The sequence below is a fragment of the Ambystoma mexicanum genome, chromosome 2q (genome assembly GCF_040938575.1).
Source record: "Ambystoma mexicanum isolate Mex_15411 chromosome 2q, UKY_AmexF1_1, whole genome shotgun sequence".
In the NCBI taxonomy this organism is placed as follows: domain Eukaryota; kingdom Metazoa; phylum Chordata; class Amphibia; order Caudata; family Ambystomatidae; genus Ambystoma; species Ambystoma mexicanum.
In genome coordinates this window covers 718,901,083-718,921,368 of record NC_090924.1, presented here as the reverse complement: position 1 = coordinate 718,921,368, position 20,286 = coordinate 718,901,083, and the positions used below count along the sequence as shown (strand labels likewise).

Genomic DNA, 20,286 nt, shown 5'->3' with positions numbered 1-20,286 from the left:
TTCACATGGCGGTACAGGAGTGCCCCGCCAGACCTGCTGAGGCAGCGGAAACGAGTCTTCAGTAGGCCGAATGCCTGTTCTATGACTACACGGGTACGTGAGTGGGCATGGTTGTAGTCCTCCTCATGCTGGTCCCGTGGGTTCCGGACTGGTGTGAGGAGCCATCTCTTCAGTGGATACCCGGCATCACCTGTATGTGGACAAGAAAGGAATATTGAGGAATGCCATTGCTACGTACGCACCCCCCCCCTTCCTGCCAGGTCATTGCCGCATCACATACCCCACATCATCATGCATGAAATGAGACTCACCGAGTAGCCAGGATCTGTTCCCTGCGTGTCGCTCCATGTAGCGTGGTATAGTAGAGTTCCTCAAGACCATAGAATCATGGGTTGATCCAGGGAATCTGGCACAACAATGTGTAATGATCCTGTTGGAGTCACACACCATTTGTACATTCAGGGAATGAAATTGTTTTCGGTTGCGGTACTGGGCCTCCATGGCATGTGGGACGACCAATTCCACATGGGTGCAGTCGATGGCACCAATGCAACCCGGTATGCCGGCAAGTGCATGGAATCCCACTTTTGTGTTGGTAATTTCCTGCTCCGAGCGTGGTAGAGAGATGTAGTCGTCTGCGTGCTTCAGGAGGGCATCGAGCACTTGCAATAGTGTCCGTGAGAACAGTGGCTGTGATATGCCATGCAACTGTCCGACTGTGTGCTGGTAGGTGCCTGTGGCCAGGAAGTGTAGTACAGACACCACCTTCAGTAGGGGTGGGATGGCGGTTGGGCTATCTATCATGCTGACAAGGTCAGCCTGTGTCATGTCCACAATGGCGGTTATGGTGTCCCGGTCCAAACGGTAGAGGGTGTGGATCTGCTCATCAGTGAGGTTGAACGGATGTGCTCGGAGGCGTGGGATTGCGGGCTGCCTGCGTGGTGGTAGTGGCTGTGCTGGCGGCCCTTGCTGGCCCTGCCTTGGCCTCCTCCTCCTGCGTCTCCACCGTGCGGCCGGTTGTAGTTGGTGTTCGTCTTCTTCTTGAAGTTGGAGTACTTGCAGTGCTATCAGGTCCCCCAGGGCCAACATGGCTAGTCCTGCCGGTAGCATTTCGGAGTGGGTGTGGTTGTGGGAGGAGACTGGGTGTGCAATTTATGTGTTTTCAGGCTGTATGGCCTCCACCTGTGGTGATTCATTCCACCTGTGCAAGCTGCACTCCCCTTTGGGCGAGCACGTCCCGCACACAACGCTGCAATTCGACGAATGGCATCTTGCTATTGCAATCATGTATTTGTACCCGATGGCAGTGTAACATTGGTTGATATGTTCATTCGGCTATGGTCCCATTGTTTCACATACAATCTTTGCAGTCGCGAACAGACTTGTGAAGGGTCCGTGGAACGTAGTACTCGAGTAACGGTGGACCCTCATGCAACACTGTACCGAGCTTCACCGACGGGCGGGGCGTTCCATTTGTGAGTGAAGGCAGTTGCCATTTTCACACACAGCCGCACTAGATGGATTAATTTGTGGTTTCAAGCGGCCACAGATGCCTTTTCGATGTGATGTTGCAAATGAGGAATTCGAAGGGCGGCGCTTTCGGTTTTCAGCTAGCGGCGAGGAGATGCCCACAGGTCTGACTGCAAATATAACGTTCTATTGTTCAATGTCCTTGGGACAGGGGCCATGGCGAGGATGCAATGATTGATATGAATAGTTTGGGATGCGCAATAGCGACGTGGGCGATGAGGCCGGACGTTCCCAAATACATGTTACTTCACAACACTGGAATAACGGGCTGGGGCACAGTGGATTTTGCAGGCTGCATAACGCACAGACTCAATGGAAATTTCACATGTTATGTGAGTATGGAAACAGGCGTTTTCATTACGGGATGAGGGAATGATGTATGGATGCATGGACAGATGATTTGATACAGAGTTTGCCATGTACAGGGCTTCTTGGAATCTATCCGCCTCCCCTGTGCTATGTGATGCAGGGCTGCCATAGTGGGACCATCGTCTATCTGGCCTTGTTGAGCCCTCCCTGTCTCGACGCGCCTTCAGACACTTGTGTCTATGCACGTTACCAATCCCATCAGATGGATTCTGTTTTAACAGACGCATGCACAGGTACACTCGTTTGTGATAGTGTTTTCACCTCGATATAGATAGTTATGATTCGCAAGTGGTTTTTGGGTGGTGATGATCCTTTGGAGTGGGCTAGCATGCATATGGCTGTGGATTTGGTGTGATCATTGAAGTGAGTAATTCAAATGTAGTTCTGATGGCCATACTATTCTTTTTCATTTCATTTGGTTGACAGGTATCTCCTCCCCTTTTGCCACTGCCATCTGTATGCCACTCCTGCAGATGGATTTTACTCCCGACACCTGCTGCTTCGTGTTAATCAGTGGAGCAGCATTACGATCTTATGGGACGATCGCCAATGGGCCACATGCCCTTACGCAGAACTAGTGGCTAGGAGCAACATTTCGGCCTTTCAGCTGGACTAGTGCCTCCCTATTGGGACGGCCCTGCGGTTCTAGGCGCTTCCATGTTGCCTTTTCGTACGGGAATGTAGCCCCTGTGTACCATGAAGGAACAGGGCGTCACACAAGAAGTAGATGGTCATTTATTGCGGATGCAGCCCACAATAATGAAATATATTTTGGAGTTCATGGCCTAATGGCTGCATGGGCTTGGTGAATTTGTTGTGCATTAAATTTCTATTCTGATATGAACCGTGTAGCGTTCTTCTTTGCGAGTGATGTGGCATATTCCTATTTGGGGAGCGATGTATTGTGAGGAGATCTGCATTGGGTTCCAGCTTCGGAGTATAGTTGCGTGGTACTGTGCAGGGCGCGTTTGCCTACGAAGCCCAGTGAGGTCAGGGATAAGGGCTGCCATTATGACTGTTTTGATGATGTCATGCTCAGGGGCGGGGGATTAGCTTTTGTGTAACAGATGCCGGTCAGCCAGTTGGATTGGTGGAATGATGTGATTATCGGAATATTGCTGGTCACAGGTGCCTGTGTTTGCGTGCGTTTCTTGGTGGGAGACTGAGGTCATGTCCATTTGTATAGCTTCTGTATTCGTGCCATCTGTGCCCTGCAGCTCCCATTGGGCCCTCTTGAGATTCATTTGTTCGTTGGCAGGCATGGATGACTAGTACATTTCACTGGTTGCATTGTGTGACTTCATTGCACCTACGGGGGGTTGTACAATGTGGCCAGGGAGCGGTGTACAAGCACTCAGTAGGGCCGTTTACGGTTGGTTCGCGATGCCGTACTTCTCACCATGGCGGAATGGTACTTTCCGCCGTGCTTGATGGCGTTAGGTGCATGTCCGCTAGGGTCGGAATTCGCGTACCGTTGCGCCATGGTGGTAATTACGGTTTGGCATGGCGCGCGCGCGCGTACTTGGTGCAGTTAGCGTTGGCGTTCACTACGGTGTCGCTAATGGCATCGTACTTTGCGGTGACGGGTCATGATCGCACCGAGCGCTATTCGATGGCGGTATTGCATTTCCGCCATCGTTTTTCGATTTCCGCCAGGGTCGTAATGAGGCCCATTGACTATTATTACTTTAGATAATAGTAACACCTATTACTACTTAAATTAGAAGGGAGAGAATGTCAACAGGAAATGGTACTTCAGAATGTTATGTTATTATTATTACTATTATTGCTATAATGTATTAGTAGTATTATTGTTATTATTATTGGAATGGGAATTGTGATTGATGCATGTTTCTAGCACATGTATATTGAGGGGCACATTGAATTCTCTAGATCAGCGTGGTCTTATGTCACAAGGAGTATTATTGATGCTCTGACTTCTGGCAAATGCCTATGAGCAATGACTGTGATGCTATGGAGGCATTATCTAGTTGGGCATACATTCTCCTGTTCTCCTGTTGCATACACACGTTGCACTGCACCTTTGGTGTGCATTTGATGTGTGGTATTCTACACATAAATAATCTGAAATAAGCGTGTTGTTCATAATGAATATGGCATTTAGTGTGTGTGTGTGTGTGTGTGTGTGTGTGTGTGTGTAAATATATTATTTTAAAACATTTTTATACAAAAGAGTTAAGGTTAAACCAACAAAAAGTTGAGGTCTAAAAACATTAGAAATAATTATGTTTAGGTAACAACATAATTGAAATATTATCAATACATTTATAAACATGCATTGGCAATGCCAACGGTTTGGGCTTTTCTGTGGGCACTGCCATAGTGGTATTAAATGGTCATTGATGGTAGCAGGTGCAGAATGGTGCAAGTACCTGGGTATTTAATAGCTGTGTCTATCACATGCTTAATACTTATTCACGAGCCAAAACGTTTGGCTTTGCCGCTGCTTGTTTTTAACTTCACTTCAATAAAGGATACACATAGTGCTTATAAAAAGAGTGGCTTAAGGCAGACCAGGTAATGAGATTTGTATTACAATAGTAGCGCATTTACAGTCCCAATTAAGGCTTTGCCTCTCAGAAAGCTGCACTGGAAAAAGACTGTCAAGCTCTTCAACTGCAAAGTATGATGGTAAGGCTTGACTAAAGCGAGCACAAAGAGTTCCCATGAGGAGGTGTTTAGGATAGGGAGGGGCAGGAACTGCGTTGAAATTGCCATAGGGGTTAGCATGGCCATGGGCAGTCAATGGATGGGCACATAACCAAACAACACCTACAAGCTGTGTGTCCCTCCTCATATGCATACCACCCTATCTATACGCTAATGCAATAGTTTTAGCTTATAGGTGGAACAAGTGCCACCTAATAGTCTAAACTAATTAGATTAGTACATATCTCATGGAAGCAAAGCAACTGCTTGGGATATGATTGTTGTTGGGGCATGTTTAAAGTTAGTAAGAATCACAGCAGTCACGCTTAAATCAACACCGACGACACTCATTTGAGACTATGACATAATTCTTAGTCTTTGTATGGACTTATTGATGCTAACATTTAGACATTTCTCGCTACAATTGCATACCCACAAAGTTTGGTAATGCGTTGACTGTGGTGATTACATTTCTTATTAGTATAACACCTATTATTTGCCTTCTTACTACAGTGCTTAGAAGCAGGGTGAAGTGACCAAATACACGCAGGAATACGTGATTGATTAATATGCTATTTATTTACATTAATAGCTAAGTGATAGTGATTTGGCCCCACTGACCGCGGAAAGCAACTGACATGAAGCGGGTTTGAAACTCGCATTCCAAACATACATCATTGTATTCTATTCACCCTTCCATCACGAGAGCTCGCGCAAGTTCTCGTGATGAAATGATGAAAGGATATTACACATCTCCCCTCCTTAGTCTCTTGCTGTTTATGGAACACAGTCTAGTATGCTTCTTCTGTATGTTCCGTAATATTAGACAAAATCCTTCATGTGGTTTGGTTTGTAGATTACTCTTCCTGTTCTTGACATATGCAGAGAATCTGGTTTATATGTTGGCAAGGAAATTTTTGATATTACATTTCTATTCAACCTAGATCTCACATGCTCAACATTCCTCTTCATGCTTTCATTACCATTTCTCTTCATGCTTTCATTACTACCTCTACTGAATTGCTCCTTGTGTTCCACTTCACCAGTTTTCACATCCTTACTTGACTCCATCACACATACTCTCTCCATATTCCAGACTCTACCATCTTGCACCCTCACCGCATGTCTAAATACCTCAATCACACTCACTGGTTTGGACCATTTGCAGGGTCCATCTCTTAGTACAGGGGGTAGTTTAATTCTCACTAGACCCCCTACTCTGGGAACCTTGTTTCTTTTCCCTCCGCTCATTAAACTATCATGAGCTGCCTTATTCCTCAACTGGATTTTCCTGATACTCTCTACTGCCTCTCCAAAATCTTTTCTTACTATAGTCTCTCTCTCCAACCAAGATGGTGTCAATTTGGTGTTTGCTCTGCGCCCTCTACTTAACTCAAAAGGTGATAGACCAGTTGTACTATGGGGAGTAAAACGGTGAGCAATTATTTTTCTTCTCACCGCTTCTTCCCAGTTGAGCCCATTTGACCAAGCCCACCGAATGGCATCCTTGAGTACTTTATTGAATCTCTCAACCATCCCATTGGTTTGTGGGTGGTATATTGCGCTAGTTTTGTGTACAATGGAATTACTGGTACAGAACCTTTCCATCTCTTTTGACCTAAATTGGACACCATTATCAGTTAATATGCTTCTTGGGAAACCCTCTCTGGTGCATATCTCTGACAAAAAAATCTATCACTGTTTTAGCATTCATATGAGGTTTGATTAAGACTTCTACCCATCTGGTCAGAAGGTCAATGACCACCAGGCAAAATTGTTGCTTACCATCACAATGAATAGGCCCTAGTATGTCCATGCCTACTTCATCCCATACTTTTCCTGGAATATTCGTTATTACCATAGGGTATTTCACACTCACACACGCCCTGTCACTCTGATTACAAAGGATACATTCTCTGATGGTTCTCTCGATTTGTAGGTCACATCCTGGCCACCAGAAATCATCGCGTATTCTCTGTTTAGTCTTGACAATTCCTTGATGACCTTCGTGGCCCAGATCGATGATTCTTTGTCTCAGACTTGTAGGCGGAATTATTCGATCTCCTCTCATAATTCTGTCATTTGCTACATTGAGTTCATCTGCAACTCTCCAGTATTCGATGAGACCGGACCTTTCAAATATAACTTTCTTTAGGCTTCCATTGCTTTGTATAATTTGCTTCAACTGTTTTATATTTTCATCTTGTCTCTCTGCTTCTTCCCACTCAGTTTTGGATATGGATAGTGCTTCAACATTCAAAACAACCTCTGGATTGTTTTCACTTTCATTATCTACCTCAGAATTGTTGGTAAGTCGTGACAGACAATCAGCAGCACGATTCTTCACTCCCGGTACATATCGTACTGTACAGTTGTACTCTTGCAGAAGTACAACCCATCTTTTAATCCTGTTAGATACATTGTCCAAACCTTTATTCATAATGACATGTATCAATGGTTTGTGGTCAGTGCGAATCTCCACCTCCACTCCCCAGATGAAATTCCTGAACTTTTCTGTTGCCCACTTGATGGCCAGTATTTCCTTTTCTATTGCAGCATACGATCTTTCTGCACCCTTTAACAATCTAGATGCAAATGCGATAAGAACTTCTTTTCCTTCGACTTCTTGTGTGACAACAGCTCCTAACCCTAGGTTGCTTGCATCTGTTGTTATTATAGTCTTCCTCCCACTCTTGCAATTCTTCAAGGATGGTGCTCTGTTTAATTCTGATTTGATATTTTCAAATTCTTCTTCGCACTCCCTGTTCCATTCAAATGACTTCCTCTTTAAAAGTTCACGCAGCGGAACAGTATGTATGGCAAAATCCTTTATAAACTTAGAATAGTACTCCGCCATTCCAATGAACGTACGCACGCCTTCCTTTGACTCTGGTCTTGGCATGTTCATTATGGCATCAGCAAGTTGCTTCTTTGGTTTTATGCCGCTAGCAGATATGGTATGTCCTAAATATTCTATTTCGCTACTATTTATATTACATTTATCTTTACTAAGGGTCATACCTGCTTCATATAACCTCTTGTAGACATGTTGTAATCTTTCATTATGCACCTTCTGTTTGACGGTGTGTACCAATATGTCATCTTGAAAACAAATAATCCCTTCGTCACCTTCAAATAGTTTGTGCATGATTCTCTGAAATACTGAAGCAGCTGACACCAACCCAAATGGCAATCTTCTGTATTGATACAGCCCATCTTGCGTGATAAAGGTTGTCATTTTCTTAGAATCTTTATGGAGTTTAACCTGGTGGTATGCTGATGTTAGATCCAGAGTGGAAAAATACTTTGAGGGTCCAATAGTGGATACAATCTCTTGAATATTGGGGAGTGAATGTCTGTCCGGGATCACGCTCTTATTTAGTTCTCTCATGTCTACACATATTCTCAATTTTCCAGACTTTTTTCTTAATACAACTAATGGTGAAACCCATTCACTGGCATCTATTCTTTCGATGATCTTCTGATCTTCCAATAATTTAATCTCCTTTCTTACTTCTTCTCTCATTGAGAGCGGAATGTTGCGTAACTTCTGTGCAACAGGAACATGTCCTGGCTTCATTTTGATCTCATGAACAAACCCACGCAGACATCCAATTTCTTTCATCATATCAGCTTCTATGGTGATTTCTTTGTTTCCTTGAATTCCTCCACCGTTGCTTTCAACCGAATATACAGACTCATCCGACGCAGCATCTAACTTCACTTTGAGTTTGCATTGGTGAGTCCAACTTAACAAAGGCGTTCTCCCCTTCTTTGTTATGTATATTTTCCCATTTGCTTTCCTCTCCTTGAGTGCTCCCCAAAACCATCCAATGACATCTATTTTAACTTCGCCATATGGCCTGGGTTTTATGTCTGGTTCATGCAGGTACTCATGTTTCTTCCTGTCCCAGAAGATTTGTGGTATCAAAGTATATTTTGCACCTGAATCAATCATCATGTGCATGTTGGTTCCATCAACACAAACTACAGCCTTGGGGCTTTCTATTTCTTGTTCATTTTCATCGTCAGTCACGACAAACACGCATTCTTCTCCATCTTCATCACTATTTTCATCGCTTCCTATCCAGTTAGTGGAAGTGTTTCGCATTCTGCAACATCGGGCGTAATGCCCCTTGCCTTTGCATTTTCCACATATAATTTTCAAAGCAGGACATTCCGGGTTATCCGCCCAGTGATCCATGCTATCACATCTAAAACATCTCCCTGTATTCTTCCTTCTAGGATCGTCTCCTCGCCTATGCAGACTTTTCTTTCTCACATCATTGTTATTAACTCTGGAACTTGGTTTTTTTTTCTATCATCATTCCAAGGAAATCTCCCGTTCCTTTCTGATTTGTATCTCCTATTGGGATTTCCTGAAAATTGAGCAATGGGTTCGTTCTCTTTACTTGTGGTAAGTGTTGCATTCTTCTCTTTGGAAATTTCATGTTTAATATCAGTAGTTTGTATCCTGCTTTCTAATTCTTTAACACATTTCTCAGTGTGCTCCACTACCTTGGCCACACGTAAGACAGTGTCCAAGTTGGGGTCGTCCTCAGCCCATAATCTTTCTCTTACTTTGCTACTCCTACACTCCAGCATGAATTGATCTCTCAACCTCTCATCCAACTGAGCATTGAAATTGCATGTCTTGGCTAGCTTTCTCAAGCTAGTGATGTATTGTTCTATGCTTTCACCCTCTCCTTGAGTTCTTTTCCCGAATTTATAACGTTCCAAAATAGTACTCAGTTTCTTTTCATAATATTTTCCCATCTTCTTCACTGACCGCTCATATTCATTTAAGTCATTATCTTCATCGGAAGGCAGATCTGGTAGATCTTCAAATTTTTCTTGCCCTGCCGGGCCCAAACAATGCATTAAAAGGGACTTCTTCCTCTCCACGCTGCAATTCTGACCACACACAACACCAGCGTAATGTTCAAATGATTTAATCCATCTTTTCCATGGAATAGCTGGATCACCAACGTCCGAAAGGAAGAACATTGGCGGTGGTAAACTATTGAAAGACATGCTGACTAAAATGTGTATGTGTCACAAAATTGGAAAGGATTGACCAAAATTGCGAATTCTGGTCCTTTTATTGTCTCTTTTAGATTGGAGGCTTGAAAATAGTTATTTATCAGCCAAACATATGACTTCCTGCAGATTAAACGCTTGTCAGTTCAACTTTATGTATACTTTCACTTTCCATGTGATTGCGCCTTTATACTGGGAGTTACGGCAGATGAAAAATACATCTAACAGGCAAAAAGCACCTCTATTCTGTGAAATACGGTAAGATTAACAGCACAGGCCAAGATGTCCGGACGACATACATTGAAAGTAAACACAAGCAGGGTTAAAGGAAATCACTCACTTAATTGACCTTGACTGGCGTCGCTGGAAGTCGAGTTGATTGTAAGTGGAGCGGAGCGGCCACAGCTTTTATGACAGCTGCAGGGCCTGCTCACGCACATAAATCACGGCTGACAAAACGAGCGTCGAAGATGGTAGACAGATTCAGGTAAAATGAAAGCCTGGGGCACACAAAGGGGCGGTGGGGCATGAAGATCCTCGTCGCCACTTGAAGTGACCAAATACACGCAGGAAGACGTGATTGATTAATATGCTATTTATTTACATTAATAGCTAAGTGATAGTGATTTGGCCCCACCGACCGCGGAAAGCAACTGACATGAAGCGAGTTTGAAACTTGCATTCCAAACATACATCATTGTATTCTATTCACCCTTCCATCACGAGAGCTCGCGCAAGTTCTCGTGATGAAATGATGAAAGGATATTACACAGGGCAAATATGCCATGGCAGACTACTTATAAATGCGATAATGTTAATGTTATATTTTCTATTGAAAAATAATGGAGGTAACAGGGGTCAGTAGAGGGTGCAGGGCAAATATGATAAATGCTTCTTTTTATCTGCATTAAGTGTATAGCTCAGAGAGTTAATTGCTAAAATGTGACATGTGCCTGTCTGCACTTTCCAAGTTAAAATGTTGGCACCTCCTAATCAGCCCTTCATCATTCTGAGGTTGATAAATTGGGTACTATTACATTTGGTAGTAACTCCACCATTGCTACAGCACTTAAAAGCGGGAGGGTTCAAACATTAAGCACTATACATAAACACGTGATATAATATATTCTCGCAGCATTAGGGAAACGCTAGACCACAGTAGCATCAAAATGCAGTATTGTGGCATGCCCACAATGATAGGCTATAGAAAGATAAGGCAGTCAAGCTGATTCTACGTAAGAAGCTCTTGAAGTGGAACATTCACTCTGCCCGCCCTGAATAGACAAACCCTATTCTCTACCTGTAACCTTGGGAAAAAAAGCAAATTAGCCAATGAAAGACAGTCAAAATCTGTGTGAAATTTGGAAGGGTCTTCGCAGGAGGAAATGTGGTGCGAATGTCAAACTGCAGCCAGCATTAAATGTAAATTGCACACATTTCACCTGACTAGAATCTGTCACAAACCTAGTTTCTGTGTGCTGCATGCCCCCAGCATCAGGCCACTTGTTGCTTATTGCAGGGACGCATAAAGGGATTGAGGGCAGGATTAATGGATGGAGTCCACCCAGCCCTTCCTAGAGACTCCATTGCACCAGCAACAACCTCTACTATACTCCAAACACTAGCACTACTTCCCGAAACCAGCTATGCTCAGTCGCCAATCAACCAACCTTGTGAGGTTAGTCACATGGTGATGATGCATGACTCTGACATAGTGGAAGCGTAGGGATTCTGGGAATCTGCATCATGAATTGCTAGACTCTGGAAATCAGAGTCTGAAGATTATAAAATGGAATAATAAGGCAATTTACAGTCAGGCCTGGTGAGAAGGCCTTTTAAGCTATTCAGTGGGACTCTGCTCTCTGTGGGTTGATGAGGTCACTGGGTGAAACGGAATGTATGCACATATGCCCTAAAGAAACATGAATCCTCACAAATTGAAAGGCTGGTACACTTTAATTGTGCACTGTTGGCCTAAAATAGACCTTTACAACAAACTATTCAATAATCACAGGGAATATGCTTGGAAATTAATAAAGTTCAGCAGTGGAACTCATCAAGCTAACCCACCTTAAGGCTAAAACCAGGGAAAATGACTCATTCAATTAGCATAAGGAACCATATTCTCCTATTATGATCTATGCACCCCACAGCTGCCTCCCCTAACAGAAGTCCTTCACCTCGGTTGCACTGAATTCACTCTTCCCATTCCTTATGATAGATGGATTTTGTGATCAGAGATGTGGTCCTGGGATTTCAAAAAGAACACAAATAACCAACTGAAACTGCCTGTGCCCTAAAAAACATGTTAACCATTTTTCAACTTGCCTTTTGCATTTTAAATCCTAAGACTACACCAGATCAATACCTTTTTATTATGAACATATACAGGCAGGTGTTCACAGCTTTAGGTAAGAGGGTCCCCAGCCATTGTTTTCCGATGCCCCACTTGTCCCTCCTGCACAACATGTAAGAATGGTGGTGGAGGTGATGGATGCGGCGCTTCCCTGTTGAACATCCATTCCTTACAGCCGATGCTTGGCCAGCTCTGGTTAATTTGGCTTTTTAACAGGACTTCAGTGAAGGACACGCAGAGTACTTATAAATCATGTAGCTGAAGGCATGCCTGGTAAGATGTCGCAGCATGTTTACAACTGCAATTAAGTAAACTATCAGAAGACTGCTTTGAAAAAAACCAGTCAAGCACTTTGAGTGCAAAGTCTCATGGTAAGGCTTGATTAAAGCGAGCTCAAAGAGTTTTCATCAGGAGGAGCTTTGGGCAGGGAGAGGCTGGAATGGGTGGTAATTACCATACTGATTAGCATAGCCATCCCTCTTCATATGCCATTCCTCCCTATCTGTAATCTATTGCGATAGTTTAGGCTTATAGGTGTTGAAAATGACACTTAATAGCCCAAACTAAACATAATTATAATAAAATCAATTATCATGGTAATATTAACTCATCCTGTTTTTGTTTTGTATTATTTCAGTTGGGTTGGAAACATGTTTTAGGGAAGGTGGTAGCATTAAGTAACCATATTTGTGTTTAGTAATATTTAGGTGTGGTTGTAAAAGGTTTTTACAGTGAAAGCAATGTAATTTGTTTTATGAATATGTGTTTGGAATACTTAAAAGGAATACTTAAACATGTGAGATTGTATATATATATATATATATATATATATATATATATATATATATATATATGTATATATATATATGTTTTTAATGTGCATTACATTTGTGCTGATTTTTATAGTGTTTAATTGATGCATTATTTAGCAGATATTAGTATAAATGACATGACATTTTAGTTTATTGAAAGTATAACTATTGTAATTTAAATGTTTGTAAGTTTGTAACTGTTTAAAGATGTGTATATGTTCATGTTATTTGATAAAGCCAATATTAATAAATAAGTTTAATACGTCATTTATTTTAGTTATTTAATGTATGTTTAATTAGTATGCATACTCTATGTTTTTATGTTTAAAATGTCCTTAGTTATATATTTGTAATTGTAAAATGTATTTGTATTTTGTAATGTGAATGACAATATTTAAGAAATGTTTCTGAATATTTTTAATTGTAATAGGTAGTGATGTTTTACAATTTTTAATTGAACACTTGTAGATGGATTATAGGTACTATAATATATATTTTTATTTTTTATTTTTATTTGAAAGTTGTTGTAAGAATTATTTGTAACAGTGTACAGTTAAATTACTTTTTTAATAGTTTTTTAATAGTTTTAAATATTTCAGAATAACTTTTTACTATGCATACGATTTAAACTATGTTTATATAATATACTAGTGTGAAAGCCCTTGTACACGGGCCAAAGTGTGGAGAGAAAGTAAAAGTGAGAAAGTGAGGAGAGAAATTGTCTGAGTGTTAATACGCTGTGTGGTATATTTGCTTGTAATTGATTGTAATTCATGTTAATAGAAAAAAAATATTTATTAGATTTTCACTAACACAGTAGGACCACTATTTATTTCCTAAGGCAATAGCTCCCTGTAGTGGTGATAAAATGCAAACTGGGCAGTCTCTACTGCACCTGACTGTATAGGACAAAAATACATCTGGCATTTTATTGAATTGTATGATTGTATTTTACATTTTTGGGTGAGTTAAGGTTACCATGATATTTGATTTTAATATAAGTATTTGTATAAATGTATGGAAAATATTTAAATTATTGTGTTACCTTAATGTTATTATTTCTAATCTTTATAGACTTTAACTTTTTGCTGATTTAACCTTAACACTTTGCTGTAAAAATGTTTTTTTTAAAAATAATTTCTGTTTTTTTTCTGTTAGGTAATTGCTTAGTAATGAATTTAAAGTACAGTTAAAATTGGTACATTCTGGTGTACAATCATTTGTTAAAATATATACAGGCGGGGGGCTTGGAGCCAACTGATTAGCACGTGAGAGCCAAGAGCTCCTCGCCCAGTAACCCGAAATCCATTATATTATCCTGAAATGCAAGGAGCTGGACATACGTAACGAGGTTGTTAGCCACGTTGGAGCTGGGAAAGCGACTGAATCTGTTTGCGATGGATGCTACAATCCAGGAAGACCGATCTTTCCACCCATCTTTGCAAAGGGGAGCCGCCATTTTGGACTGGGCAGGATACTGCGAGAGTGGAGAGGAAGTGTTCATAATATTGGAGAGACACCGGAGAGACACTGGAGTTTCTCTGTGGCATACACGGACGTATTGCCTGTTGCCAACTTAGGGTGTGATACTGAAAAATACTCGGGGCACACTAGTACGGGTGTGCAAGCTCAATCTGGACAGGCTGTGCAGGCCCCGGAGGACAGAGAGGCCTGGTGGATTCTCTGATTGCTGTGTGGGGGATTAGATGCTACAGTAGAGCACAGAGGTGGAATTGGGCTCAAGGGTTGTGGATAGCTTTCCTCCGCTGGATGATAAACAAGAGTATTGGCACGGTGTGAGCGCTCGATCTGGGTGGGCTGCCAAGGGTCCTCAAGGATGGGATTGGAGAGGCCTGATAAAGGGGATTCGACGCTGCAGTGGAGCAGCAAGCAGAGATGGACTTGGATGAGTGGACTGTGGAGAACCGCCTTTCACTGGGTGGTATAAGATGGAGTGGAATGGCTGTATCCTGGTCATTGGCTAAGACACTGAAGGGATCCGTGCCAAACATGTATTGAGGGTATTGGATGGAGGGGGTCACCAGGAGTGAGTTTCTGATCTTCTGTGGTGACACGGATGGTTGTATAAGGGTGAACGACCAGCAGAAGATGGAGCAATTTGTGGGCTACAAAAGTAAATTGCACAGACAGACTTCAGCCACGCAAGTTCCTGGCCCGTCAACGACCTTGACCTCAGAGAGAGTCATGATGGTGAGCCTCCTTCTCACCATACAAGACTCTAGGGAGTCATTAGAGAATAAGATCCTGACAGCAGGATCAGATGTTTCCCTAATGCAGGCCAACCTGCAAAAAGTAAATGAGAGGGTCACAACGAAGAAACAAAGAGTTAGGATATATAGAATGCTCTGACGAAGAAACATAATTAAGTCATGGGCCTGGCTCGGGCCACCAGGACTTTAGAACACAGAGCAGAGGATGCAGAGGGGAAATCCAGATGGTGCAATGTCAGGGTGCTGGGGATCCCGGGAGATGAGGAGGGCCCAAGCACAGAGTTGTTCTTGGAATAATGGATTTTGGATAATACAAATGTATGGTATTTAAAAAAGGTAAACTAACTGAGCCCTCAAACTTCAAGCTATTGTCAATGCTTGTTGTTACAGGTGAGATTTTCACCTAGTTTGAACTTGATGAAATGCAGAAGTTGGTGGATTCTATGCAGTTGTAAAATAGATTCCAAACAGGGATTTGACCCGGCTCTGGGGTGACTCACAATTTGAGATTAACGGGCAAGTTGATTGTGCAAGCAAATTAGAATAGCAACCCCTGCCTTTATGCGGTCCTGCAGACTTCCGACCTGCGTTTGACTAAGTTGATAATCAGAGATTATGGAGCAAGTTGGAAAACGGTGGATGCCCTAAGAGCCTGTTGTGCGCATTTCGGAAGTTGCATGAAAACACAAGTGTCCAGGTTAGGCTTGACAGCTGGGGGCGCCCATAGCTACTAGTAGAGGTGTTAGGCAGGGCTGCATGCTGGCCCCCTGTTGTTTAACATCTGCCCGGTGGACTTGCCAGCTGCATTAAGCAAGATAGTTAATTGCCCCCCTAAAATCAATCATACAAAGATCATCTGGTTATCGTACGTGGATGATCTTGTAACTTGTCATCGCACATTTCAAAAGAACAGTGAATATGGATGCAGGTGAAAATGGGGTGTTTATCAATTTTGATACAACCAAAATGATGCAGTACACTAATATAAAAGTCAATAAACCTAAACTTGTTATTCTCTGGAACTTCAACAGCTATAAATACTTGGGAATCGAGTTAACATCTCAGGGCGATTATGGAGAGATCATTGCAGTTAAGCGTAGGAAGGCTGTCACATTTACCTCCCTATAGCTACATTTGCTGGTGAGACAACAGGCTTTATTCTAATGTTTCTGTCCAGTGATGTGCTATGATATGCTGTTCCATAGAGGGACCTTACTTGGCCAAAGGTAATTGAGGATATATTCTGGAGGAAGATCTTGGGAATGTGACCTTCGGTCTCGATAGAGCTATTAAGATTAGAGCTGGGTTTCATATCTTTACCAGCTCTGGCTCTTAAGAGGAGGTGTCTCATTTATATAAAGTCCAGAACTAGGCCTAAATGTCCACTCCTAGATTTGTTGAGGCCTCCAATGTTAAGGATTCTGTTACGTTTGCTGACCTGGCAAAAATTACTTGTGAAGTAATTGAATGGAGACCAAAAATCATATTGTTAAAAAATAATTTGTTTACAAACTTGAAATCTGGGACTGGGCGGCAAACTACATGCACATGGCCAAATTGAAGTGCTACAGCGAGATTGCAGGTGTAAAACATACATTTAAGGTTCCTCTGTGCTATTTAATGTTGTGCCCGGCATTGCCTTTACACCCATTTCTGTTGCTGCTATGTATAAACAGGCTCCAGTGCTGACGGTAATAGGGCCAGAACTGGGTATGCTGGAAGAAGATAGTTACTGTTTTATCTGTAAAATACCTGCTAAAAAGGAAACTGCCAGACACGTACTGACTGAGTGCAAGGAAAGAGGGTCGCGGTATATGTGTCTTGCAGGTCACTTTGGCAGCCACTCTGATAGTATCAGAGATGCCGAGTGTTGTCAGTACTGTATAAATACTGAGAATAGCACACTGCACATTGCACTGTACCATATATGGCAGGAGGTTAAAAATGAGATGAATAAATTCTCATGACTGGTATCAACCCAAGTAATGTAACTGATGTAAATGGAAATGTATGTGTTTTTAAGACGAAATTGAAATGTACTGTAACTAATATTGCACTGAACTTAATGTATTCAATGTTATTAGAGGTTGATGTAGACAGTAGTTTTATTGTTTATGGATTTGTGTGTCTTATGATAAATTGTGTTTAGTGCATCTGTATTTATATGTTTTATATGTGTTCGAAATTACCTAATCAAGATAGAAATGCAAAAAAAAAAAAAAAAAAGATATTAACTAACCACATTAATAATAAATAAATAAAATGAAGAACTCGTTTATCTCACTTGTATGGGACTGGTCTCCTAAGCACCTGAAGTGGACATAGCATAACATGGTGGTCCTCAGACTAAGAGTCAGGCATTCCTTGTTGCCTGACATGTCGGAGTTAACTTTTCTTAAACAATTGTTGAGCAGTTGTAAACGGACTGAAGGTTTTAACAGAATGCAGACCACCTCAGCTGGAAGGCGACAGCAGATGCTAAGCATCACATGCACGCCTGCAGCAGTGATGGTTCTGGGATGGTAATTCGGTAAAGGTGCAACTGTCATTTTCGTCCTTGGGGCCATTAGGTGTGGGCATGTGACATGCGCTTCCACAGGCAGAGGGTGGGACAGGTGATCATTTGTGTAGGGTAGAAGGATCCAGTTGAGTTACCATTAGGCCTATGTCTGGTGAACAAGAGTGATGGTTTGGAGGGATGCTGTCATGGAGAATGCTGTTAAGGCTTCAAACTGTACAATCATGACAGATAGGCATTGTGTTAAGTTCAGGGAGATGTGTGCTGCAGCTGCGGGTACAAGAGGCAAAGGTGTGGAAAATATGAAGTCTGATGCATGATGTCACTGCTCTTTGATGGTGCCTGGTTAGAAGGTATGAGTAGTTCCTCATGGGGGTCTTGTTGGCTCATATGGAATGAATATTATGAATGAATTATGAATGTTATACTTGCCAGAACATGCAGTGTTTAATCTGGCTGCTCTAGCTTGGCAACCATGTTCCCATGCCCTGTTTCCACAGAGTCCTTTTGTAGATAGGCCCTGTCCCTTGGAATGTGCAATTTCATTGTACATCTGCTTCACCCATGAGTGTGGATTCTGCAAGAGTTGGGCTATTTAATGAACCCCCAGGAGTTCCTTGCACTGGAAGCATTCTCATCTGGCTTGCTGTTCATTGGCAAGATGTTCAGGTCTCTTGCTCATTCTCCCGCCCATAGTGTTCTCCAGCAGCTTCCTACGTAATCCATTGTCCAAAGCATCTTCAGGAATTAGCTGTACCACTGCTAGATGCCCCTACGAGTTGGCACTCAAAACACATACCACCTTTTCATTATAGATGACCACAAGATCCCTGTTTCTGCCGCAGTAAAAACATTTGCGTTTACTTGCTTATTATGGATTGCCAAATTAACAATATCACCTCTACAGCATCCTATGCTCCAAAACACATAGGCACAAGTATACCTATCCTCTCCATTGCCAACCGACTCACTGTAGCCTGCCCTCTGGTGGGGTTCAAGCCGGACTACTGTAATGCCCTACTCAGTGCCACCTCGGAAAAAAAACTTGAACAGGCACCAAGTTATCCAAAATAATGCTCTTTGAGCAGCATTGGATAGGAGCAAGTCCGACCATTTCTCAGAAGCCAGGAGATCAGACCATTGGCTCCCCATCTGAGAAATAATCCAATTCAAAACCCTTTCAATTGCCCATCGCTGCCTCCACCACACAGCCCTGTCTTATCTAGTCCAGAGGATCAAGAAATACCTGCCATTCAGACCACTCAAATCCTCCCACAGTCACTGCCTCCAGACCCCAAGATTCAGACGGAAATGAGGCAGGGGCTCCAGCTTCCTAGTTGCAGTGGCCAACCTCTGGAACAATGTTCCACTTCGCCTACGATTTGAGACCTGCTACCAGCTATTCAGAAAAAAATCTAAAGACACACCTGTTTAACCTGGACACATATTTACCTGCTACATCTACTTGCTGTTTCCTCCTGTCTGTAACCAGCACCTAGATGCCCGGGGGCTAAGCGTGCTTCGATAAATAAAATAATAAATACATAATAAATAAATAAACAAATATATAGTATGTTAGTGTCATGGACATAGTTTGCACAGGACACAGGTTAAGAGAAACACACAGTAAGGTTTGATTAGCAGTGTGAAATAGAACATACATACAGTAAACTTTTCTTTTTTCTCGCAAGCACTGAAGCTTTTTTTTTCCGTAAGAGGAGTTTTGCTTTCTCTGCTACCTTACTTTTGAAGTTAGACACGTCATGTCCAAACAACGCTCTATTCACAAACATCACCTGTTTCCATGGAACGGTCCGCTGACGGTTGTGCTCAGTATGGTCACCAGATGCAGTCTGGGCAAATACTGTGTACAGACTAGAACCATCCGTAATGGTCCAAAACGTGACCTTTGGATTGCTATAAGGTGCATTATCGCATCAGAAGTCTTTCTGCCATGCAAGTTATTCTCTTGTTTTGCATGACATCAGGGGTGTTGCTAGGTCTGGAAAAGATCCGGGGCTACTCTAATGTTGGGACTGTCTGGACTGGGGGCTAGCTAGCCTTTTGGTTGTAGCTCCTGAGATTCTATCTGGGGCTACAACCAAAAGACCGGGGGCTATAGCCCCTTTAGCCGCCCCCTTGCAACGCCTCTGCATGACATCATCCTGTGGATCGGTTGGGTTGCCGCAGCATGTGACCTCACCTGGGTGATCTGATGTAACAGGACGGTCATCCCAGTCTACGTCGGATGCATATGACATCCAAAAAAAAGTGGCCTGATAGCTGTGCTCAAATCTGGACACTGCTTCTCTTTTGGGTGAGGGTATAGAGGGTCACAGTCTCAGCAGTGAGTTGAAATGAGGCATCCCTGTAGAGAAAAGGAACAACATACTACAACGCCGTCTGTTGGAGCCAGGAACTTGAGGCACCCTTTAAGAAATAAGACCAGAGCCTTCACCCTTTGGAAATACTTTATACTGATTATGAAGAGGGAACTTAACATGTATTAAAGCAAAACAGTGTGGAGCACTAGGTTATGAAGGAGCTTTATTTACTGAAAATAATATATATTCTGATTTTCATGTTGTTGTCCCCACGTTAAGAAAAGGAGGGCACATACCAGCAATGTACCCAGAGGAAAATGCCTTCTTTCAGGCTATGTACAGTCAAGGTCGCTGTTACCCTCCATCCCAACACTGTTCCACCCTTTTCAGTACAGTCATTAAAGACTGCAAAGAGGTGGAAGGTGCTTACCTCTAA

General features: G+C 42.4%; 1 long non-coding RNA gene across 2 annotated transcripts in view; it reads left to right on the top strand.

Annotated features, from left to right (window-relative positions):
- The window catches only part of LOC138569712 (uncharacterized), a 726,779-nt gene that overhangs the window by 334,676 nt on the left and 371,817 nt on the right, over nucleotides 1-20,286 (top strand). The window lies entirely within an intron of this gene.